The sequence below is a fragment of the Pseudopodoces humilis genome, chromosome 8 (genome assembly GCF_049639895.1).
Source record: "Pseudopodoces humilis isolate 2021_Gansu_Grassland_sample_001 chromosome 8, ASM4963989v1, whole genome shotgun sequence".
In the NCBI taxonomy this organism is placed as follows: Eukaryota; Metazoa; Chordata; class Aves; order Passeriformes; family Paridae; genus Pseudopodoces; species Pseudopodoces humilis.
This window is the reverse complement of record NC_142207.1, coordinates 19646270-19672458: the sequence shown is the minus strand read 5'-3', so window position 1 is coordinate 19672458 and position 26189 is coordinate 19646270. Positions and strand designations below refer to the sequence as shown.

Below are 26189 nucleotides of genomic sequence, written 5' to 3'. Positions count from 1 at the left end.
TTGGGGTATTTTGTTTTTGTTTGTTTGTTTGTTTTTAGAGAAAAGACATTATGGTGTGCTATATTTTATTTTAACAGGTATTTTCCATGGTATATATTTTGGATTACAAGGTAACTATTTTCAGAATAAGTAAGTTCCTACAAGATACTCTGGGGTTAAGAAAAGGTGATTTATTTTCAAATGATTCTCCCAATGCCTTTGACTTTTCTCATATCTCCCTGTTAAAAATTATTTTAGTGACAGTATGAATAAAAACAGGGTTTGGCAGCACCGAAGAAAAAAATATCCATCCTACACATTTGCATTCCATACTGCACAAGGAACTTGCTCATATACAAAAGGCCAGCACAAAGATCAAGTAGCACGAGTTCCTTCAAACACTTCAAAACTGAAGTTAATATGGCTTTTGCAGATGCGGGGCTCTAATCTCACAAATCCATTGACATGATGTGGCCTTAAGGAGCAGGTAACATTACAAAAGAGGTTTATTATGCACTCAGGCTTATAGTTTGTGCCTGCAATCTGAACGAGGTAGAGGAGATGTCTGAACTTTGGCCTTTTCAGCCAAAAGACTGGTCTGAGAGATTTTCCCTCTTTCAGTTTCTTCCACTCAACAATAAAATTTAAAAAAATATTAATTTCCTCTCAGTGTGTGACTACAATGTCTGCATGGGAGAGGAGCACTTGTTCCATTCCATCACAACATCTGGGACGGGTGGTGGGTTAAATGACCACCAGGGAACTGATTGCAGAGCTGGGTCTAAAATTCAAACCTAATTTTATAGAGAAAGGTTATATTTATCCACTAATACAAAAAAACTTAAAAATAATTCACTCATGCTGCTTAGTAATTTAATACCTAATGCTTCAATACTTAATACTTTCAAATTAAGTAAACCTTTGTATTTTTGCTAAAGAGACTGTGATGGCTAATCCAGAACCTTTGCTACTTGCCTGTATTGTATACAACCAGACAAAGCAGAAGCTGTACCAGAAAATACTTCTGAGGAAATTGGGTGCCCAAATAATATCTGTTTCTTTGAAAGTTTTTTTCACAATGATTCAGATAGGATAAAAACGCAATTTTGCTCTCCCTGAAGTCTGAAAATGTTGCAAAAGACTTGTCATTAACTACATTCTAGTCTCTGCTCTGAAAGTTACTCAAATTGATCTTAGAGCTTTCTCAGGACAGCAGGGTCTGCAATTTTTGCAAGCAATATTTTCAGTCACAAGGCCATTTGAGTTTTTTCTTACAGCAGTAAGTATATTGAATACCCTTCCATGAATTTATTTTTATTCTAGAAAGAGAACTCAGGTACTCACTGTTTTGCATAATTTCACACACCTCTCTGCAGCTTGCCAGAGGTAAAAACACAGCCCACAAATATTTAGAAATTTTTTAAACAGTACAATAATATCATGGGGTAGGTTTTTTTTTCCTTTCCCCTAAGTGCTCTTGAGGCCTTCACTTTTATTTCTTTTTCAAAACACACATATATATATGTAGGCTGGGTTTTTTAATGTATTTTATTTATTAGGATTCTGAGTCACTAATATTTTGCTCTACCTTTTTATCCTCACAGTTAATTATTTCTGTGTATCCTACGGGTGGTCTGCAGCTTGTATTCTCCGAAGGAAATACCCTTTCAGTGGGCCCATTTGTCTTAGTTGCACACTACATGAACAGTACAAAATCTGGTAACATTTATCATAAACTACCATATCTGGAGAAAATGGTATTAACATGTGCTCAACACTCAGCAGTTGAATAGGCATTTTAAATGCTGTTCTAAAATATTTTGCTCTGATGACAAACTGAAAGCCACCAATATGAAAAAAATCACTTGCCATTTAATAGCAATAGTAGCAGCACTGGTATCATTAACAAAGTATTGTCTATACTGCACAGAAATTGTGCAAATTTAGAGACAATACGAGAGGGTGAGCACATGCACTTTCTTCAGGCTGTCCTTCAGCACCGGTTTTTAAGAAAGAGATCTGTCCCTCTTTTGTCTGGAAGAAAACCTTTTCTTGTAACTCTGAGCACAGAAATTATTTAGGTTACAAATTCTTATTTGATAAATCCCTTACTGCAGGGCAGAAATAACAGAGAGTAGGCAAAATGCTTTCTGCCAAGTGCACTATGTCAGCTGATCTAAGTGCAGAGTAGCTGAGGTTCTGGGCATCCTCCTCTCACTTGAGCTCAGAGAGGCTGGCATGTGGATGAGCAGGCTCATGTGGATGCTTCCCTAAAGACATCACAGAATTTATGTGGCTTATGGTAAAGGGAACTAGAAACTGGCTACTGGATCATTCTGTTGGAGTAGAAAGCAATTTTAAGTACAGAAACTGATGGTGTTGTTTCTGTTTAGTCCTCTATTACCACTGTTGGTTATCCTTTTTATTTCTTTGATACGTAAGAGCCCAAGCCAAAAAACAGGACTTGCAGAGCTCAGACAGATTGAAAAGATATCTTTTTTCCAAGTAAATGTGAAGTCAAACATTCAAGATACATTTTTATGAACTGGGAATTACATAGTTGGAAAGCAGTGTCTCCAGGAGAGACTTGGGAACTACAAATATTCAGCTGAATATGAAACAGACAGGGTGCAAAGAAAAGAAAACTGCTCAACAGAAACAGAAAAACAGTTTTATCGTTGTGTACAGAATTAAAATGGATGCAATAAAGGGCAGAATGTTTTGAGAACAGGAACAATTTGAACTCTGAAAAATCTGCCACATGGCAAGAAATATAAGAAGACTGTTCTACTTCATTCTTTTCAAAAGAAGGTGAAGAGGTGATCTGAAGCAAGTGTAAACCCCTGTATAGAAGGTGGAGGGTTTTTCACATTAGAAAACAGGAATCTAGACTAACTAATGGTCAGAAGAATATTTTAGACCAGAAGTACAGCATATACTGAAAGCTATCAATTAGGAAAAAAAAATATTTAGCAGTATGATGGAAACTCAGGTTGAAGCTTTTAGAAAGGCATGTTTTGACTTAAGCAAAATTTAAAAACTATTGAAGAGATGTGACACAGATCACACCTAGCTTAACAAGAATGAATTTATCTAATGTGATTTTTATCAGAAGTTTCAGTCTGCAGAATATCTGTATTGATCTTTTAAATGCTGAGATATAGTTTCTGAATTTCCACATGGTTCTTTGTTTTCTTATGGCTGAAATGGAAATGTTTTTCTTCAATTAGCCATTCTATCCATTATACTGACATTTCTAAAGACATCTCTTGACTTGGAGACAATTAATACATTTCCTATATCTTATTTACAAGATTTTTCTGTTTAAAAATCCATCCTTTCCATAAGCTGCAAAGGACTCTTTCAGAAATGCACAAATTGCTAAACAGTAAGATTTTACAAAAGACTTCAAACTCCTCTTTAGCTCTGATACATGGGCTTTTGCATCTAGGATTTGGGCCACCCTGATACTTTCGAAACAGTAGTGGCAAAAAACATTTTTCTAATGACTCCCCATGGGGCAGATGACTTGATACTCAGTGAAAATCTCATCTTGAATGTCCTTATTGTCCTGATTATCTTAGTATTGAAAGCATGGGTACCAGGCACTGGGCAGCCATGTCAGAGTAACAGAATAATCAGATTTTGCTTGCTGAAATGAAGTTAGGCTCTCCATAAACTCTAAATGACTAAACTCTTGCTTCAAAAACCTCTTGATGCTGATAATCTTGCCAAACATTGCTAATTTTTCCTTTATGGAGAATTCTACACAGAAATGGTCAGGAAGCAGCTTAACTGCATTTGGAACATGTAAAATAAAGCAATGTGAATCCGATTGTTTTAAGGGTGGTGTAGCACACCTGGGGCTCTAAACACTGACATTTTTTTTTTTGCAAGGAATGCACACAAGGGCTCTTTGCCAATGCTTCAGTGCCCCAAAGAGGCTGTGCTGCCAGTTCCCTTGCTGAAGGGACTTCATCCATCACAACACATACTGAAGAGTGGAGCTGAGTACACCCATTTTCCTTCTGAAGCCATTTGCCCAAAGTATGTTTGGGAGGGGTTAGTCTTGTCTCCTTTTCTGCTATAGGTGAACACAAACCTAGTATCACAGGACATTTTTCTAATTACTCAAACAAGGAGGTTTAGCGTTTGAGAAGAGGCAGTTTGTTAAAGAAAGGGTAATGAGGCCATTTAAGGAACCATATATATTATTTACAGAGTAAGCAAATAAAGTAGAGAAATCACTATGACCAAGAAAAATAGTAAGCATGTAGCTGATTTCCAATCTATAATATCAGACGAAACATGAAAGTGCAACCCTTAATTATAAGCAAATATTAGCACAGACTCATGGGATCTCATCATAACATCTCAAGGTCTACATTCATGAAAATTTAAGCAATGTTTAAAATCATGTTAATTTGTTCTTTGTTTGTTTCTTTTCCTGCCAGTCTAATTTATTCCAAAAGACTTTGGTTCTCAAGCCTGGATATATTGATCATGCCTATGTAAAGCATTGTTATAGCCTGGGGAGAAGACTTTTGTGGAAAAACTTGTCTTTGTTCTCCTTTGATAATTTATATGTATTTTGATGTTTTCAAGTTTCCAGTTTTGAATCATTTTTCAAGGCAGCAAGTTAACTTCACTTTTCCTCTTGAAGTCTTAGGCAAATGCAGAAATGACCTCACAGACAATGATAATATACATCCTCCTCCTGGACTGGATGCTAGTGGATAATTATGTGCAGCATGTTGACTTCAAGGAACAGCTATCTTTTCCTGTGTGCTATGCAAGTCTGTTCAAGGAGATGGCTCAAGGGGCTAATGATTCTGGTCCCACTCATATCAGTGTTAAATGGGACTGACTAAACATCACTTAGGCAGAAAAAACTGCTGCAAATTAACTGATTCATGATTTCATTATTTCAGCTTTATTTTTAAAAAGACTGATTTACAAAGGGCACACAAAGCTATTTGGCTATGACTGTTCATACAAATGTATTTTCCTTCATTTTCCATTGCCATGATTCTCCACCATTTGCACAAATTTGTATCATACCTTAAGTGCAAAGGAAGAGTGAAGTGCAAAATATGAGTAAAATGAAGAATGTGCCGGGGAAGCAGAGTGAATACTCAAGCAGTTAGTCCCCACTGAGCTCCTGCTGCGTCTGCCTGCCATACTCAATCCCGTTAGTGCAGAACTATCCTGCATATCCCTGTACTAAGCTACAGGCAGTGTGGCTTTAGTATGAGCACACATTAAGAGATACCTGGCCCACATCACAGGGTACTTGTACATTGCCTGTTAATGCTTCCAACTATGAAAGTACCAGAAACAAGGACAGGATAACGGGTCTAATAGGCTTCACTAAACACATACTGTAATCTGTAGCTTCATTTGGAAATAATGAAGTTATTGTGTCTATGCAACATACTATAAATTCAATTATATTATGGTAGTTCTGCAAAAATGCTGGAGAGGCTGATAGAAAATAAACACAGTGTCACTCTAAGGTTTTAATCTCAGTACAGGCAAAACTACACCAAGAGACAACACCACAGGGTAGGAGAGAATAAAGAGGAGGACTCCATGGTGACTTGAGTAATAAGGTATGTCTTCATTATGCTCTTATCCTTTCTGAGATTAGTAAGAGGGAAAAGAGAAAACTACAGGAAAGAGGAAAAAGACAAAAAAATAAACAATTAAGTAAGGTGCTGACAAACTAAGGAAAAGAAGACAAGGGAATAAAAACCATCAATGTGAAACAGCAGAACCTATGTTTTGGCATCAGATGATTAAATTAATCTAGTAACATCAGGAGCCTGGAGGCATATTGACATAATACTATTAACAATTGTAATTCTCTCCAGAATATTTTGTGCTTACCTACCAATAGCTTCAGATGTCCACAAATGTTCAGTAAGGCTATCTATTCTGTTGATATAATGAGATCTAGTATGATGGGAACCATTCCTGCCACCAAATTCCCTTGGTCCCTTCCTGTACATAAGAGTGTTCAGGAATATTTATAGGAGCTGGCACTCTTCATGCTGCTAGTGACAAGCAAGCATGGAAAGAATAATAAATCAGATGTGCTTTGAGGAGTTACAAGACCTCAGCTCTTGCTAACTCACAAAGTATCTTACTGAATCTTCATGTAAGTGTTGCTAATGGAAAGAATGCTAACTACTTAAAAAAACCCCACCTATTTATGCTTAGAAAGAATGATTAATCCTTAGCAACTCCAGTGTACTTAAAGTTCTTACCTGGGTTCATTATTTATGAATAATATACTAGATTTAATAATTTTCAGTGTCAAGTGCTTTGTAGTCTATAGCTCAATGTAGTTACCTGATTCACTGAAAACAGAATCTGAAGGAGTAAAAAGTCCTACAGAAAGATATAAAATAAAACAAAACCAAGCTTCGCTATCACCTCAGATCCCCCACACAATTGTGGTGAACTAGAATTCTGTTTATTCAGATGGAGTGTGCTCATAGTGCCAAGAGCCATAGACTGCTAGGGAAATTAGTGTAGCTTCTTTGATGTCATGTGCATCCCAGAATCTGTAACACACTGCTGAAACTGTGAGCATATCCTTTTGTTTATAACCCTAAACAGAACCATTTGAATACACACACTGAAAGAACTTGTAACAGAAGCAATGCATTTTCTTCCACTAAATGATTCATTACATACGGCTTCATTTTGGATACTGCAGTTATGTGCAAAGCCATATGCTTTAGATTATAAAGCACACTAAGCAAATCGTAAGTTTTTCAAGATGGTATATAAAGGCTGTTTTTGCATCTGTTTGTTGCCAATGACTCAGATGACACTGTAATTAGAACAACAAATATTTTATGTGAAATCAATCATTTAGCTGTCTCTGAACCCTGAGACAATGGCATTTAGATACACTTTGTTGGGAAACAAGATCCATAAATAGTTAGAATCTTGGCTTTTGCTGTTTTTTTCTTTCCAACACAGTTCTGATCTTTCAGTATTTGTCAGTTCTTTCAGTTTCTATTGTGAGCAATTTGACTGTAGAGGAAAAAGGCAGAGATTAAACAAAGCATACAAAAGAACCAAAATATCAGTGACTAATGGATAAGATTCAAACCTGTCAGCAAAAAGCATGCTTCTACAGGTATGGTCCTGAAGCTGTCTTCCTGTATGTTGAATATGCAGAAGCCCTTATAAGCCCTGAACATAATAACATCTAATAGCGGGTTCCAGAGGTGTGGCAATTAGTCAAAGTCCAAGAGGTTTATACAAATTGAACTGTAATTCCAGGGAAAAATAATTCATGCCAAACCATCTGAATAACAGAAACTACTTCCAGACAATGCAGAAAACTTAACAGATTATTATTTTTCTTTCCGTCCTCAAACTTGACCCAAGGTGGTTGTGGAAGTTTTTAGTTAATTCATAAAATTATAGAATGGCCTGGGTTGGAAGGAACATTAAAGATCATCTAGTTTTAATCTCCCCTGACATGGGCAGGGACATCTTCCACCACACCAGGTTGCTCAGAGCTCCATCCAGCCTCGTTTTGAACCCTTCCACAGATGGGGCATCTTCAAGTTCCCTGGGCAACCTATTCCAGTGCCTCATCAGCCTCAGAATAAAGAATTTCTTCCTAATATCTAATTTAAACCTATTCTCTTTCAGTTTGAAGCCATTCCCTTTGTCCTGACACTATATTTTCTTGTCCAAAGTTCCTCTCCGTCCTTCTTGTGAGCCCCATTTTCAGGCACTGAAGACTGCAATTAGGTCATTCCAAAGCCATCTTTTCTTCAGGCTGAACAATCCCAATTGTCTCATCCTTTCTTCATTGGTGTGGTGCTCCATCCCTAGAGTCAACCTGGTGGCCCTTCTCTGAACTTGGACCAACATATTGTTGCCTTTCATGTGCTCAGAAACCCAGAGCTGGATGCAACACCCCAGGTGGGGTCTCACAAGAGCAGAGTAGAGGCACAGAATCACCTCCCATGGTCATGCTGCTGAGGATGCATCCCACAATACAGCTGGCTTGTGATCTTTTCAGGAGACAGCAACTGATAAAAACCAGGTCATTCCAGGTATGCTGGAATCACATATCACATCCTATTTCCTAGCTCTAGAAGACCTGGTTAATACAATAGCCACCAGGTGATAAAAATCTCGCATTATCATGATGTCTCTCTCATTGTTTGAGCAATGCCATATGATCAATACAAGTTAATGAAGAACTTCATAGCAGAAAATCCTACTGAGAGCAATTTAATATGAAGAGATCACTTCCAGATCATGACATCCCTGAGCCACAAATCATGTTTGGCTGGAGAGTGTTCTGGGCAAATATCTCTGCTTGCCCTACTTTTGCCCTATACACTAGGATTTTCCTCTTGGTTACTGTGAGAAAGAGAAAATTAGGATAAATAGTTTTGGATGGGACTGGAAATGTCTTTTTTATGTGTGAGTGGGTTTTTCTGCTTGTTGATTTTTTAATTATTTTTTTTTTTGTGTGCGTGTAAAGTTGATAATATTCAAATGACCAGGAAAGAGAGCAATATTTATTTAAAATTAATAAATTCAAGCAGAAAAGATCCCTAAGAGGCACCTGAAATGGAGGCTGATGTAACTTTTCACAAGGCAAATATCAGAATCTTCACTGTAAAGATATTTCAAGATCAGCTTTAACTGTTTATGGCAGGAAGGTTGTATTACACTTCATCTTTGCTAGCAGTGCACCAGATCAGCCTGAGCTTCTGAAGGGCCAAAGCTGAAATTCTGTGCAAAGATGAAGACAAAGAAAAGCTAGTAATTCTTCAGTTTTCTGCAAATGCCCCATTTTCCCTTCTCCGTGAGTTTTTATCCAAGGTGGTAATCCTAAAGTAGAAACACCAACCCTAGGGACACCTACACAAGCATCATGCACTCAGAGGTTTGCCATAATGTAAGTTTGTCTCTTCAGCATTATGCCATGGTTAGGACTTAGAGTGTAGATGCAGTTTATTTATTTAGTGAAGTTAAAGAAAACAGGATTAGAAAGAATCTCAAGTGAATATTTTGTCCTTCCCTGTCTTCCAAAGTAAAACCATGTACCATGTTGGAGGTATGATTAATTTTCAAAATTGTTCAGAAAAAAAAACTATCAAAAAAATTCTCACAAACACAGCATCAACAATGGAGCAACTCATGATACTTCTGCACAATAAGATGATAGCTATTTCTTCAAAGAAGAATTAGGATGATGATTTAGTCAGTATGATTAAATAAATAGCTTTGGCAACTTTGAAGTACAAGTCCTAAATAACATGACAGTATCATCAATTTTAGAGATAGTCTCCAAAACACATTTGGAGCGACTAATACACAAGTTTTCAAACTGGAGATTGTGGATCTTAAAGAGCTGCATCTCATGTGCTAATATGCTTCAGAAAAACTCACTGGACACTTGGCACTGGTTCATTTTGTGGATTCTAGCTAAGAAAAGCAAAGCATGTGGGGAAAACGATGAAACAAACATGAAAAGTAAACAGTGAGATTAACTTTCAAAAATAGTCAAAACATTCAGTGCATTAAAGAAGAGTAACAAATCACAAATACCTTACTAATACTACTTCTCTACAGAGCCAACTACTGAATTTGCCAAAAATGCATTGTACAGTTGTGGGAAGTTAGTCTGTGTGATTAAAAGTAGGGCAAGAGGCAGTCTGTAAGTTCACACTCTATTAAGATGCGGTTCATAATGGTCTGTGTTTCAGAGTTGCTGTTGTAGCATATAGCCTGGATACATTTAAAGGTAATCCCTCACCTTCTTCCAAACTGTAATAATAGCATTTTTATCCCATGCCCTCAGAGATTAAGCCACTTGATTGACTTTGAATTCTGGACACACAGGAAATTTGTATTAATTTAGCATAATGATGAGGCGCAATAAAGGCTCTGTGGAACCACAACAGCATGGTCTCTAAGGTTTTGTTCGTTACAGAAACACAATTTGCATATCTAAAGGCTTGAAACCATGGGTCCATATTGATACAACTAGTATCTCAAATTTGAGTGTAGCAGATTCAGCATATATTTCAAAGAATAAATGGTAGAAGCCCAAGATAAAACTCTCAGTAGATTTCTTCATTAAGAAAGAAGGTCTTTTTCTGAATTCAAGGTAGCTGGCAGCAATAACTTTTAAAGGAGGCATGAAAACTAGCTTGACTGAAGCTTGTAAAAATACCACTAGTTAGATATTTACTTTCTGGTGTACTACAGTACTTTTGTCTGACATTTGTAAATGTTGTAAGTAAAGGAGGTATCTTGGCTAGATAAAGGAAACTAATGCTGCTGATCTAAGTTCTACAGCAATCCAGTTTTTTAAGGGGTTGTTAATTGCTACTGGGACCCTCAATTAGTAATAGTTCAGAAGTGATCTACAGCTCAAACTCAGGCCACTGAAACTGAAGAAGCATAACCAAACTATCCAGTCAATGACAGATTTTGAAAAACAAGCAGAAGTAGAAAAAACCTTCAGGCTTAAAAGATGTCTGTTAACCTGTGAAAGAGCACCTACGTTTGTTTTTCATACTACAACATCCAAATCACAACCTTTTATTGACAACTCACACTATGGATCTAGTGGGAGAATGCTAGACATATATACAAATAAGGGCTCATCATTTTCAGTGGTACAGTTTCTTATCTTTCATCCTGAAGTAGTAGATGGAAGTGTCCAGTAACACCAAAGTAAATTTAGAAAATGTAGAAGAGATCTTTAAAGAAAAGTGAGGGAGGTCTGCAAAGAATTACAATGCTGGGATCTCAGTAATAATATAGCAAACTTAAGCTATGTGTTTCATCCTACTTAACAACACCACCTGTAGTAAGAGTTTGGGGAGTGCAAATATGTATAATGAATATGTATAATTTTCATCCATTTAGATGAAATCTTCATAAATCCCCACAGGAAATTTAGCTTTCCTAAATGCTTCTAAAGAAAATTTTGATGAAGATTTCAGCTCATGGAGGAACAGGAAGATGTACACATTTGTGCAGATATACAAATAAAGTAAGTTGACCTTCTCGTATATAGTGACTTGTTTATGTGACAGTATGTGTTTTGTTCTAAAATCACTGTTCTTGACAGGTACAGCTTGCATTAATATATCAGTTCACTGTATTATATTCCCCTCTGAACACAATCTTTGTACTTGAGTGTACTTTTTTAAAGTGGTAGATGCTATGAAATTAGTTAGATTCTTTACTTTTCTCATAAAAACATGACTAATTCAAGGGACTTTATTGACATTTTGTTCCTCAGATCTTGATGAACTCTTCTTTAGCAAAATGAGCATGGATTTCAGGGTTCAAACTGAGGCACTGGAAAGACTGGTATTTAAAACATTACACCTTACCTGTTCTGGAAAATCAGGCTCCTCCATAGCGTGTAACTGCAGGTACACAGAATTTCTTGTCACTCCAGAAAATACAGGTTAAGTGCTTCCTGGAATTTTTTGTGGAGTTGATTTGGATATGTTTTCCACCTCCTAATTACTACAGATACTTAATCATTTTAACCCCCTTCTTACAAGTCTATACTAGATTCTTGGTTGCTATTGAATAGTGTATCTCTATGGAGTAGCTTGTGATTTAACATCAAAATCTGTTTGTGTCCCGATTCTGTACTTGGGTCTGTGGGTATTGCAGAGTATGCAAAGTTTGTGAATTATCACTTTATTAATTACTGTGCACTAATTCCTTGTGTGAATGACCTACAAAGGACCCACAGAATTACAACATGAACAGACTGGTACATTGCAAGTGTACCTATTGCCACAGAATGCCACTTCTGATTTCTCTCTTTTGGATAGCCAGGAAGTATGGCCATATTAACATAACTCTCTTCCATAACACATCCTACTTCTCAGTAGGACTAATTAGCTTAGGCACGGCACTGCACTCATCCAGCTATACTGCCTCCGGGGTCTGATTCACATCTAGCTTGAGCAGCTTTGCAAAGCACTGGCATTCATTGAGTTGCTATATCATAAATTTGTATTACAGCTTACTCTATACTAACTTTCCCATGGAGACAAAACCTAAAAATCAGCTTTACTGCTGTGAACACAGTCATCAAAGTCTCCTACTGAACTAATGCCATAATAATAACGAAAATATCCTGGCCCCAGTAGGAAGGTTCATATCCTGAAAGCACTAACATGGGGACACATTTTCACTATTAGAACTAGTTCCTCTGAAGCCAGCCCCAACACTAAGACTATGAATACAAGGGAAAAATTGGGAAGTATCAGAAAAACACCTTGATATTAGCATGGCTTAGAGAAATAAGAGTAAAATAAAAATGTGCAACAGAATTTTAACTCCAGTCTTTAGAATGGACTATCTTAATTATTCCCATTATTGAAGGGCACTGTGAAGTAAAAGGCTATGGACAGAGAGAAATATACATTTCTCTTCCCTCACAGAAGATACAGTAAGTTTTTAAAGTTCATCACTCAGTCTATTTACACAATACTCAAACTAACTCATGAAGCAATTGTAAGTCAGAGATGATTGAGAGCCATATTCTTCCTACCAACACACAATAATATGTAAGAATACTTCAGGCTAAACTTTGATGAGAAAATTCTTATGCTAGGTTCTTCAATAAAACAAATATAAGAATAACTTGTGATTTCATGGAGAGTATGAATCAATGTGTAGTGTCTTGTCAGTGTCTAAATTAAATGAATATGAGACTGTTGGGTGGACAAAAGCAAATTGAAGATAATCAGCAAAATTTATGTTTTCAAATAATGTAGAAACCACATAAATTACTTCAAAGAGACCCATAAAACTATGAGTTTTGAAAAACATTTAAGTTACAATGTAGAAAAAAGGAAAGAAACATGACTTGTGGACCCTAAGTTATAGTTCATTGTTTGCTTTCACAATGGAGAGCAGCAGAAAATTATCTCCCTCTTGTCACACATTTCATTTTTGATTAGGTAATTTTGCATTATTAGTATCTTCAAAATGTAGACACAAAAATAAGAGGTGCCAAAGATATTTTTTCTTCTCTGAAGATGGAAATTACTAGAATAAAACTATCTATAGCACTACATACAGGAAAACCAGATTTTCAGTTTTTACTACAAAAACTCATTCATGTCAGCAGTCTACATGAAGGCAATGTGTTATCCCACTGCATAATGATGGATCCCGTAAGGGCTTATGAGATAGCACCAATATTCCTTAAAATTTGTTATTTTTTGTGATTTATCCCTTTTTCTTACTCTCAACCAATAACACATTTTGTCCAAAACCAGTTACTGTTCTTTCACCTTTTTGTTAGCATTGCTCACAATATTATTTATACAGAACCATAAATCCTTATTCTTATTATTAAAATATATAGGAGAGGTTAACTACACTTATCATACTTTATCATACTTTTTTGCATTCTGCAATTCAATCTCTGCTACTAGGACTTGATCTGGAAAGTTTGTACAGAGGTACAAAGTGTATTAGGTTTTGGCATATGAAGTCTTAGCTTTACATGCTTTGTGTATTTATTTTTCAGATAAAAAGGACTCCACTTACTAGGTCTCAACATAAACCCTTGCAGAGTAGGATGTGGGCAGACTGGCTACACAGCTGCTGTGTGGCCTGTGAGGAAGAGGTGCCTGTATCATCTGACAGTGCCAGCAAAGGGACAATGTCTTTATTACACTCATCTCTCTTCCTCTTTCCTCCATGGCTGCAGACAGCTAGGACTAGGATAACTGTTTGAACACACACAGAATGTGAGGGATTAATTTCCCAATTATCTCTGCTTAAGTATTAAATTCAGATGTCTAATGATGACATTACAAACATTATCATTACTTATTATTATTATTACACTGCAGCTCAATGCACAAAGAGGAAGAGAGAGTAATTCCTACTATGAAGAGCTCCATCATATATTGCTCTTTGGCAAGAAACAGAAGTATCTTGTGCCACTGTTCAAGAAAGACTTGAGTGCCCAAACACTAACTGGGAACCTGGGTTCACCAAAAGAAGGCTGAGCTCATCAGAGGTTCAGTGAAACTCCAAGATAAGAGAGGGTCCAAGGGAACCATGGAGCTAAGAGAGCACAGCTGATTACCTTTTGTAGTTTTATTTCTGAATGAAAATAGTCAGAAGCAAGTGTTTCGTGTCCTATCATGTATCACACCACTAAAGAGGTGTATACATGATAGGACATGTTTGTCTTTCATGTAGAAACAAAAGAACAAAACCAAAAATCCTGCCTGCAACTGTGTTTTTCTTATAATTTTAAAGAATTTGTGCCAAACCTGTGAATAAGAAGAACTGCTGCTGCCAGAGTGTAACCACAATACCACCCAAATATATTTCTAACATCTAATAGAAATAAAACTGAAAATTTAACTTACAATATCAGAAAAATGTGCTTATTATCCATACTCAATGAGGGAAAAAAGTCGATGATGTCACAAAAAACTGACTGTTTTTGATTCTGCTTTTGTTTTGTTTTTTTTTTAAGTAGTATCAAAGGATAGCATTTGAAGATGAGAAACTACTGAAGTAGCACACAAAGTCAATAAAATGATCTCACTACACTTGCTGATGCGTATAAGGGGTTTTATCTTTAAAAATAGCTTAGTATTTAGTTGTGTAATTTCCAAATGGCATTTAATGGATGAAAATACCTAAAGATTTCCGAAAGGTGTTCTGACTTTTTGGCCATTACCATTCTGCAGCAGAATAATTTAAATCTTTTAGTTCTGGGTACTCAAGATCACAGTCCTCCTTCTAAAGGGGAGGAACATCCACCTATGTGGAAGGGAAGCATCCCAATAAAAATCCTAAAACACAGCCATTGATGGGCCCTATTCAGGAAGTGCCACGACCAGACAACTGTAGAGTGCCTAACCTGAGCTAGAAGTTAATGAGGCTTCTTTTTTATTGATTTGTTCCCTCACTAATACTGGAATTTTAGGGCAACAGAAACTTTTTTTTGTGAATTCAGGTCATATTAGCTAACAGTTTCAGCTGAAATAACATGAAAAAACTTCAGAGATGTTGAAAGAATTCATTCTGGCATCTCAAAAAACAAAACATTCTGATTTTGTCACAAGGGGACTCCTTTCCCAAAACAGAGGAGGTAGTGCTGCCACCCCTGATATCCAAAAATGCAGTGATTAGGCCATGTTCTTAGATTGTGAAAGATGTAGCTTCAAGCACCTCCTTTAAGTGATTTGGTACAGGGACCTGAACCCAAACATCATACTTCTCAGGAGAGTAGCCTAACTGCTGGGTTAGAAAATATTCTTAGGTACGTTTCTCTCAGCCTCATTTGTTGAAAGTGTTCCACTTTACATAAAGTAGTTAAATATTCATTCAAACAGAGATAGAAAGCCAGGTGCTTGCCCCCTTTTTCTCTGATTGCTCAAATTACCAGGATCTCAAGTCATTCACATGCTCTCTGTTTCTGTGGCCTACTTACTATTTAATGTACATTCCACTAATGGGAGAAAAGGGAGAAGGAGAAAATGTTTTCTTCTCTGAACTTCTGTATTGACCTTGCACATAGCCCAGACCAGTGAAAATATGGGTTGGTGAAAGTTTTCAGCCTTACCTTTGGAAGGACAATAGTATGGAAGGTAAGAAATGATCACTTTCTAACACACGGAGTAGATAAAAATGAAGTAGTTTAATGACAAGAAATAGTATTACTTAAAGGAGAAAGAAGTTTGACATCTGCATCTATTTGTATCCAATGTTTATCCCTATTGGCATAATTAATAAAAGCTATGCATAAATCACACTAAGTTCATTAAATCAACTGGCTCAGGCTGCTGACTAATTGGTAAATACACACTTGATAAAAATGTAAAATGTATGCCAGCTCCACATTGTAAAGCTGTTTTCTAGTTAAGAAGTCTCTGCTTCCCTGTGGCTTTTCCAACAGAGCTTGATTTTCACAGTTATTGATCTTAGGGAAACAATAATGCCCAAAACAGTTCCAAAAGGCCTTAGAATAGGAAAACAAAAAGCAACTCTATCAAGCTTACAGAGACCAAGAAGTTTACTATCCCATGCCTAGGGCAATTTTCTAACACACCCATGAATCAAAGATCTGCTGATGCCTGCTCTGTTCAATTCAACAGACTATTTTAGGCACTTCAACTCTTTTATGAATGTGGACTTTAGCACTTGCTTCTGCAATGTTGAAGTAGTTCAACATGAAGCTATCACTGTCTAGCAAAACTTTGAATCTTTAAAATCTATCAATTCTGATAAATTAAAGATCTGGGAACTATGCAGGTCTATGCAGACAGGCAACCAGAATTAGACACAAACAAAAACTAATTGCAAAAAACATGACAAGTATGAGAGTGGGTGAGGCTAGAGAAGGTCAAAGAAGACCATCTCCACTCATTTGGACAGGATGAAGAATTTGTGCTCCTCAAAACATTCTCCTTTTCAGAAGAGGCCAGCACCCAGCCAGCCACAGATTTTTATACGTAGGGAGCTCATCAAAAGGTTTCAATACTTACAGTACCTGTGCAAAAATCGATGGAAAGCCTTAAATGAAGGGTCTTTTGCTATCATCACCAAAGACTCTGTGGACAGCCTTCCTGATATCAAACAAACCCAGATGTAGAGAGGCCTTGGGAATTAGCCCAGTGCTTTGTCTGGGTCTGACCTCAAGTTTTCTGTATTTACATTTTTTCCAAAACATGATTTAGAACAGATGTCACTGGACACCAGAGCTCTTCTCCAAGGCTGGAGTAGAAAATCACAGGAAAAGGGGGAGATACAGACTAGCTCAATTTACATTACATGAGAATATTGATCCGCATGGCAACGAGAGGGCAGAATCCACACATCTTCAATTTTAGTTTAATTAGACACACAACCAAACTACAGTGCTGGTTTCCCTCATTAAGGGTCAAGAAAAAGGGTTGGTTTGATTTTGAACAGCCTTATAAACAAGTGGAATATTTTGATTTAGGACCATCTCTGCTTGTATTCTCTATTTCTGCCATTGACTTTGGCAGTGCCTGAACAACATATTAAAAGCACTTGCCTCAAACCACACTTATGGTGTTCATGCTTGAAACAAAGGATGAAATAACGTTGAAAAACAGTATTATGAAACTGATACAGATTTAATAGTGGCTAAATAAAAGAAATGGGAATATGAAACCCTCTTCTTCTCTAGACAATGTGTGGTGAAATAATCTGTTTGCAATGGAGGGAAAAAGCTCAAAAAGAAACATTTGGAAACAATACAATGACATATGATCCCATATGTTGAATCTATAATGCTTCCTAATTCCTTCAGGGTAAAATTCACCCTTATGCTGAACAAATTCCAAGTAACTGAGATTTGCCTGAGAGGACTGTAGGAAGGCTTAGAATCTTCCCTCCATACACAGACAAGAGAAGACTATGAGGCAGCTTCACTGCAGTTGCCTTTTTACCCATGACTTGAAGCAGCACCAATAATGTTTTTTGATCCTTTTCTGGGTAGTCATAATTGCTCATCCATAGGCTCATGCTCATCTCTTCTCCTTGGTTGAGTCTACTCAGGGCATGCTTTCCCTGTAGGGTGCTCCATGGTAAAGAAGGCATGTGCTCAGCGTTCTGAATCACACTAAGACACTATAGCTAGAGTTGCTTTAAAGTTTTATATATAGCAAGCTGCATGTTGGTGCTGATAAGGCAACCTCAGGGCAATTATGCTCTGAGCAGTTTTTGGTAATGTCTTTACAGCCATCAGGTTTTGAGATACAGGATTTCCACTCATAATTCCTGGTCCTACACTGTTCCATTCCCTGGATGAGGGAGTGAAAGAGGAAAAAGCCTGCAAAATATGGCAACAGGTTTTATCCTCTTAGCAAACAGATTTTGTAAGTGTGCTGAGCACAACTGGTTAAACATCTATCCAGCAATAAAAACATCTCATATCCAAATGCTCTGAATTAAATTGTGATATAATAATTATTATTTGAATTTTGTCATATGTTGGATGTCTGCATTACTCAGGATTGAGTACGTAACTGCCTGGGTGAACAAATTACTGGAGCTAGTTAAGCAGTCACAGTTCTGCTGACTCCTCATGGCTCTGGAAAGCCAGGCTACCTAAAGCTAAGGTACCCCCTTGCAGTTTTCATTGCTGACCCATAGGGGTGTAATTTCTCACTGCAATACCTCTGATTACAAATTATAGGAAAACTTTTCTCATAACCCTCATTCTTATACTTCTTGTTGATGGGTTGTTCCAAACTTCAGATGCTTCAGAGATGGAATATATTGCTATTTGCCTGGTCATTAAAGTGAAGCTCAGTGCCCATTTTAAAGGTTATTTAAGCTGTTTATTAATTTGCTTCATTTTTACCATCTCTAGTCTGCTTCAGATACTAGTAACAAGCTGTATTCATTGACCTGTTTTATGTGTATACAAATAGTTTTGAAATTATATGTTATTAAATGTTATGCATTAGTATTCTTGTTCATACTCCTTTAAAATTTTTGTGAAATACCATGCCATCCCCAGCCTGTTAGGAAAAGACGTATTTGCATTTTGTTTTTGTTTTACCCAATTCTGGTGATAGCAACAGGAATTATCTGTGAACACAGGAGGGAATAACACTAAAGCAACTGGCATTTCCACTGAAAAATGACCTATGAAATGATGCCTAGATTTTTTAGTTCAGCTGAGGTCCATCAACAGAGAGGGGTATTCAAAAGGTATATTCATGACTGGTATCAGAGAAAGATAAAAAATTTTAACAGATATGAAATGAGATCAATAAAGTCACTTAAAAAAACTTCATTTAGCAGAAATCCTGCTGTGAAATGGGAATAAAGGCAGAAAAGCCTTTGTCCCTGATTTGGTTGGTTGAGGGAACTAGGCAATATGCTGAAATAAAATCAGAATTTTTCATTTAATTTTCCTTTAACTATGATTAAATAAAGCACAGGCTTATTATTTCCTGTATTCCTCAATGATACCTTTGTTCTTCACTTCCTAAGTCAAAGCTTGCACGAACAGAAGTTTCTAGGGAATCATAGCATGGTTGGAGTTGGAAGTGACCTTGAAGATTGAGTTCCAACCCCTCTGCCATGGGCAGGGACACCTTCCGCAACACCAGGCTGCCCAAAGCCCCATCCAACCTGGCCTTTGATCACTTCCAGGGATGGGGCATCCACAGCTTCTCTGGGCATGCTGACATTCTTAAGCATTACATCCTCCATGGACAAATAAACCTAAACAAACACAGAGGCATCTTGCAGTGCCTAGGCACAAGATGAGGAGGCTGAAGAAATTGCAGGCTGCTTTTCTGAGCTGCTCTGTAAATTTGCAGCATGTGACACCTAGGAAAGACATCTTCCAGCATCAGACAACAGTTACAACATCCTGTCCACGTAGCAGGATAGCACCTGAACTGCAGGAACGCTTCAATACTTCAACATTCAAAATCTCTTTTATGCTCAGAGATTTGTGAAAAGTGTCTCAGACTATGGTTTGCATACATTCACTTCTACAAATGATCAGTAATATTTATAGCACACACATAGCTACCAGTTAGTTGTCACAGTCTTCTGGAAGCCTTTTTTCTCAAAGGCAGAAAAATCCACATGTGTCTGTAGTGAGAACCCTGGTTTCAGGAAAGATGCAAAAATGGCTAATAAAATGATAGCGTGTCCTGCAAAAGATCTAGCTGAGTACAGGAAAAATGGCTGTGTCAAGTACAGTTTGAATGTTTTTGTTCTTGAGTACTATCCGAGTTGACTGAGATGCTGCTTTGCTACCTTAGCGACCCAGCTGCCCTGCTCAATAGTGCTGCCCCAATTTTTGACACTTATCTGCAGCAAATACTACAGTCTAGCATTTGGACCTGTAAATGTGAGGTGTTACGCAACTCAGTCTTAGAAAAAGACCTTCTACTACACAGAGGTCTTGGAGTTGTTGGGAGACTGACCTTGTCTTGCAATTAGATTGGAAACTACAGCCCTAAAGCAACACAGTTGCTTTAGGAAGTAGTGTGTGCTCTAGGATTAGCATCTTTTCAGTCCAGCTCTACTCATTTGGGTTCATCTCCAAGTAGAAGTCCACCAGAATATCTTCTTGTTTTCTTTGTGAAATACAGCTATCAAGCTATCATAAATACAGAGTGAGATATAATGAGGATGCAGGCTTCAGATTTCTGAGTCTCTTACTAAAAGAAGCAGAGATCTTTTAAAATCATAGGCAGGGATCAGGAAGTATTTTGCTTCTCCAGCTGGAGGACAGGGCTAAGAATTATCCAGACAAAAACTACAAAAGAGAAGGAAGGATGTAAAAAAAGCACTTAGGTTCAGAACCACTATAAACTCTGAGAATAAACTTCTGCCCAGTAAATTTCTAGAGGGCATCAAGCTAACCTTAATGCTAATCCAGGATGAGTTTTATTATCTGATAGATACAGAGGCAACAGTACATCCTAAATATACACACAGGTACTACACAGACTACAGGAATGAAAAAATCTTCTCTCTTCAGGAAATCATCCCGTCTTGAAGGGAAAAGATAATTATCTCTCTTCCAATCACCATCATTTGCTCTTCCCTAGCTCTCAAAAGAGCAATGAAAGCATGGCTACTAGAAACCATTTCAAAATCTAAACCAAGATGTGGCTGAGGAGGGAATGGTATGGGGAGGGAAGGATACACCTATCTGTTTATTTATTTCCAAAACTACTCATTGTGCCACTTGCTTAGTTCTCTTTGGTTCCTGTCTCTGCTTGTTGAAGTACTTACCAACAAGCTCTGTTTATTTGGTGTCTACAACACCTCTGTCAGAATGTGAATTAGCATCAGCAGTGTGTCAGCCTGTACCAGTGATGAATGATGCTGGTCAGTCTTCCCTTACTGTAATGTTTACATTACTTTTTTTTTAAATAATGTGAACTTGATCTGCATTAGCCCATCACCAATACTCAGAAAGTCATCTCCTTCTTTAATATTTGGAAATACTTAAAGAGTTTCAGGAAAATATTTTCATGGAATGTTTGATGCAAAAAATGCTCCAAGGCAGATAAATTTTTCTGGTTAACATTTCAAAATTGCTTCAAGACTGAATTAACCATGTGATGATATACTTCTATGTTTTAATTTTCCATCTGGAAAATGAAAATGTATTCAATATTTAAAAGGTCTTTTACAAAATACACAGAAACTATTAAAAACAGTACCTGGGCTGTTCTGCAGGAAAGTGAACAGAAAAAAGCCACACCTGGGATACAAAGCCCCGTAGCCACTCAGCAGTCCACGAAACAACTTCAGTGAGCTTAACCACATCCTTCCTTCCCAGGGAGACCCTGACTCAGAAGGCACAGAGCCAATGCACTCTTGCCAGATATTTAAAATGACAACTGAGAAAAAAAAACATTAACTCACCCAGGACAAAGCTCAGCTTCTTCTAGATGGACCCAGACTGGTACCTTTGTGAAATCATCCTTAGACTGACTGTAAAGAAGGGGCACAGTGTGCAATTACTGCATCTACCTAATATTTCCTGGAAAAGGACAAGAAACAGATGGGTCTACATCCCCACTTATCATCTGTTGGATTGGCTAAACTGGCTTTACATACATGCAGCTGGGAATGTTTTACAGCACTCTCCTTCACATCCTTTCTCTAGCTGACTGCCTTTTTCCTTCTACAACAAATTGCCTCTTGCATTAAGAGGGAAGTTCCAGGCAAACTTTGCTCCATACATGCATGGAACAACAGGTACATGCTTGATGTGTGGCAGTACCATTTTCTTTAGAATGGTGTAGCACTTTCAAAGTGGATGTAAGGTTACAGAAGAATCGTGATTTGTTGGTCGGCTGTCAAAACAACTTTGTCCTGACTACTCTGATCTGTCTGAAGGGAACACAGCAGCAACACTGGAAGTTTATACAATCTGCACAGTGTCTTACTGCCTTCTACAGTAGAATTGCTGCCACCTTTAAGTAGAAAACAGTCCAATGATCCAGTCCTATTTTCTCAACCTCTGGAGGGCAAGCTTTGCTCTATAGTGATGACAACTTGCTTTAGATATACAGAAACACATAGGAACCATAGACCTACAGGAAAGAATTAGAGTAATGCACATGATCAAGCATGATTCAACATTTCACACTTTTCTCTCCACTCTGACAGGCTCAGCTGTGTCTCAGGTATCTTCAAGATAAACAAAGAAAAATCACTCCAGTTATTCACAGATTTTTTCAGCCTGCTACAGCAAATTATAAAGTTTATTCTTTCATTTACGAGACTGCAGTACCAGCAAAACTTGTTAAAAGCTCTCCCTGTTTATTTTTCTCATAACTCAAAGGGAACTTTTCACTGCAAGCTAACTCCTCTGTTAAAAGTATATCCTACATTTTAATATTTATAACAAAGATTTAATAGAGAACTGAAGGTCTAAAGTCTTAGAAATAATGAAGCTCTTAAATGTATCTCCATGATACATACATGTCTAGTTATGGCTGATTTGTCTGTGTGTAGTGTTAGGTTGGCACTGCACTAAAGCTTCTAACTCTAGTGCAACCAGAGCCAGTTATTCTGAGTACTTGCTACTCTGCCAGGAGCACACATCCCGAGGTACTTTCACCTACAGATTCTGTAACAGTGAAAGGCAGATGTTTACTCTAGTCCCAAGACATGGAAAACTTATGACTCATCTTGACCACTCTTGTCTAAGGTTTTCTTAGAAGGAGATGACATTTTCTTCGCCCGCTGCTATAATCTGCACACAAGTCTTGGACAAAATCCAACAGAGATTAAAATTAGCTATTTTAGAGCCTAGACATGTACGTTTAGGCAAGTTAGAAAACACTGGTATTTCAGCTTCTTGGATAATGAAAGGGAATTTCCATATTAAAAGCTGGTAGAAAAGCTGATGGCAGTTTTTAGTCTTAGAACCACTATTTTGAAAGAAAGGAATACTCCAGTGATACTGTGAAGTACTATGCAAACAGAATTTGGCCTAGCATACAAACTCAGTCTCAGTTAGAATCTGGGCTTGAAAAAAATTCTTAATTTCTTTAAGAATCAGATCTTAACTTTGCAATGACTTCTTTTTCATCTGCATGCAAGATTTTAAAAATAGGACTGGTGTTTCCTTTAATTAGTATTTGATACAGTATTAATATTCCTATTTATCTTTTACATGCCATATGGATTAAATTCTCATTACTTTTGATCTTAATACTTTTAAAATATGTAAATCAGCAGACAGACACCCTGTTTAAAGCAGTGTTTGCACACCACATCTATTATTGCCTTGGGCAAAAGGAAAATATCTGCATTGCTAAAATTCCAGAATTGTGAGGAAATCTTGAAAAATCAGATATTAAACTGATCAATCTAGATGAATTATGTAATGACCACGTAAACTGCAGTTGTTTAGATTCAGCTGTACCCAAAATTGACATTAAAAGTGGCCAAAGGCCATTAAAGAACATGTACTTAAAAGGGATCAATGGATTTAATTTCTGAAAGGAGAAGAATGCTTTTACAGGTTGAACTAATTCCAGATGCAATGCTTTAGAAGAACACTATAGTTTTTCTAAAAACTCACATTTAATGTAAGACATTAAAAACACAATGGTTTATTTAGTTTAAAGAAGATACTGTTATCTTAATTAATTGCTTTTCTAACACCATAGCACACTGCTGACAAATAGATCTGCATTTGCATGTATTTTCGCCTGAATGTTATGGTTAAGCAGAAAGGAGAAACTTATGGGACTTATCAATACAAAAAAGGGGCTAAGAAGATACATGAGACTGGCTTCTGTTCACATTGTATGTAATCTCCAATGATATGGGAAGCATTTGGAACTAGTATTGAATGAATATGGTTCATGAATGTATTAGTCTGAAAACAAAAGACTATCCAATCATTTTACATTTGCTCTTCCTAGAATATTTAATATTTTTAGCTAGCCCTGTCAAATTTCTCTGCCTACATTATACTGCTGAAGTGTATGCCAAGAGTTTTCAGAATAAATTAAGCAAATGTAGTTGTGGAAACCAAATCTTATTCAGTACTACCATGTTCTGACTGAGAGTTGGAGGGAGGATGCTGTGCAGCTGCAACCACATTGCATGCCCCAGAGCATGTGTGCAGTGCCTGCTTAAGGTATCCATTCCCTACCTTTCAGCCCTGAAAAGTCTGTGTCTGTTGAGAAATACCACATGAAAATTACTGTTCCAGTCAAAAAAAAAAAAAAATTGCCCCTCAGTATCAGAAAAGGCATTTTTTTTGAAATTTGGCACAGCAGGGTCTATTTAGTTCCTCTTCTTTTTTGTTTTTTTTTTTTTCCTGATCTTATCCAAAATCCACTAGGACCTTCTCCACTGTCTTGACTGAGCTCTGAGTAAAGGCCAGACACCTGACAGCCTGATGTATTTAGGACTTCACTTTTATTTTGGTTATTTTAGAAATCTACAGGACAAAATACTGGTGCTTATTCAAATGCATCTAAGGGCACACATCACCTCCTTAAATTGAATCAGGAGGTGATGCTTGGCAGGGTTCATTCCAAACAAAAACCTGAGCCTGAGCTCTTTAATCCTATGGTACAACAGTTGCATATAAACCACGACTTCCCTGAGTGCACACCGAGCAGAAGGTCCATAACAATGAAGGCAATGAGAGTTACAAAAAAAAAATACAATTAAAAAAAAATTTGCCTTTGCTCTGAACAACAGTCTAGTTTAAGGCACAGTCTATATCAGCAAATATTACCAATGCATTTGTTTCTTGACATCATCTGAATTGGCAAGAGTCCTCAGCCACAAAGAAATACAGTTGGTTTTTTGACCAGAGCAACTCAATCCATTTGGCAAACTGCTTTAAGAACTTCTTTCCTATGATGCATCTTTCCAGAAAGGAAGTTTGTTGTCATACATCTGCCATACAGTTACAGTTTCAAAGTCTTCTAACTGCAGATACAGCCTAATTTGCCAGTTCAGTGCAGACTTTTACTTTCAGATGCTATATTGCAAAAGACTACACTAAAAATACAACACTTTTCACATAAATCTGCAGGCCATTGTCACACACATATACCAAAAAGAAGGCACATCAGAAGTCTTTAATTTGCAGGAGTCTGGTAAGTACCACAAATATTGTTTTGAAATTCCTATGCAACTAAATTAAAACAAAAAATTAAAATTTCTCACAATTACTTGGAAAGGCATCATTAGTAAGGTATTAGTAATTGAAGCAGCAGTATATCCCCACCTGTGTTTAGAGTAACTAGGTAACAGAATGTCTTAGAAGTAATTTAAATTTCCCCTTTAAGTGTCTTAATGATGCTGTAGGGGACAATGCAGCAGTTAGTTATTGCAGTTTAAATGCTTCATGTACTTAAATCACAATTATTGCTCATTACTGTTGCACAACACAGATAGGTATTATTTTAGTCTTAAACAAGAAACATCAAATAGGAAAGTCTGTCCACAGCCATGCTATATTGTCTATACTGTTCAGCCCATTTACTTTTCAAGTTGTACTATAAACATCTAATTCTAGGCAATTACTTAGATTTCAGACAGATTACTCAGATTTCAATCTTTTTTTGAAATTGAATGGTCTTAGTTAGGCACTGATTGTTATAATGGTTAACAAGATGTGTGGATAACCACTGCCACACCCTGAAGTACTGGAACCTTTATGATGGACCTCTGCTTCTGACTGCTGCATTTGTTATATGCAGAACAAGGAGATGTTGCACATAAGCCTCTGAAATTTTATGTTTATAAATCAAGGATCTCTTGGTTACTGAACTCATAGCTCTGTTCTCTAGTTAATTCACAAGTATTTCATATCAAAGGGATGCAAATGTGAAGGTTTAGAAATAAAGGAGTAGCTCTTTCAAATTTGAAGCTAAATAAAAAGTCTGACAAGCAATACCATTAACAATCTGTATCACTTTTATACAGTCACCTTGCTTGAAACTTAAGCACAACAATGCACACTAGGACTCCACTTTCCCTTCTGTTTCAGGCAGCAGACTTACTTTGCTAAATGACAGAGCATCTACAGAAACTTTACAGTATTTCATGAAAGTGACCCCATTAAAATAAATTCAAACAGCTATTACAAGCAAAACATTCCTTACCTTCAATTTTTTTCATCACTAGGATGTGGAAACCTCTGCCTCCTT

General features: G+C 37.1%; 1 protein-coding gene across 1 annotated transcript in view; it reads right to left on the bottom strand.

Annotated features, from left to right (window-relative positions):
- Positions 1 to 26189, bottom strand: part of MYO3B (myosin IIIB) — a 199164-nt gene that overhangs the window by 2649 nt on the left and 170326 nt on the right. The window lies entirely within an intron of this gene.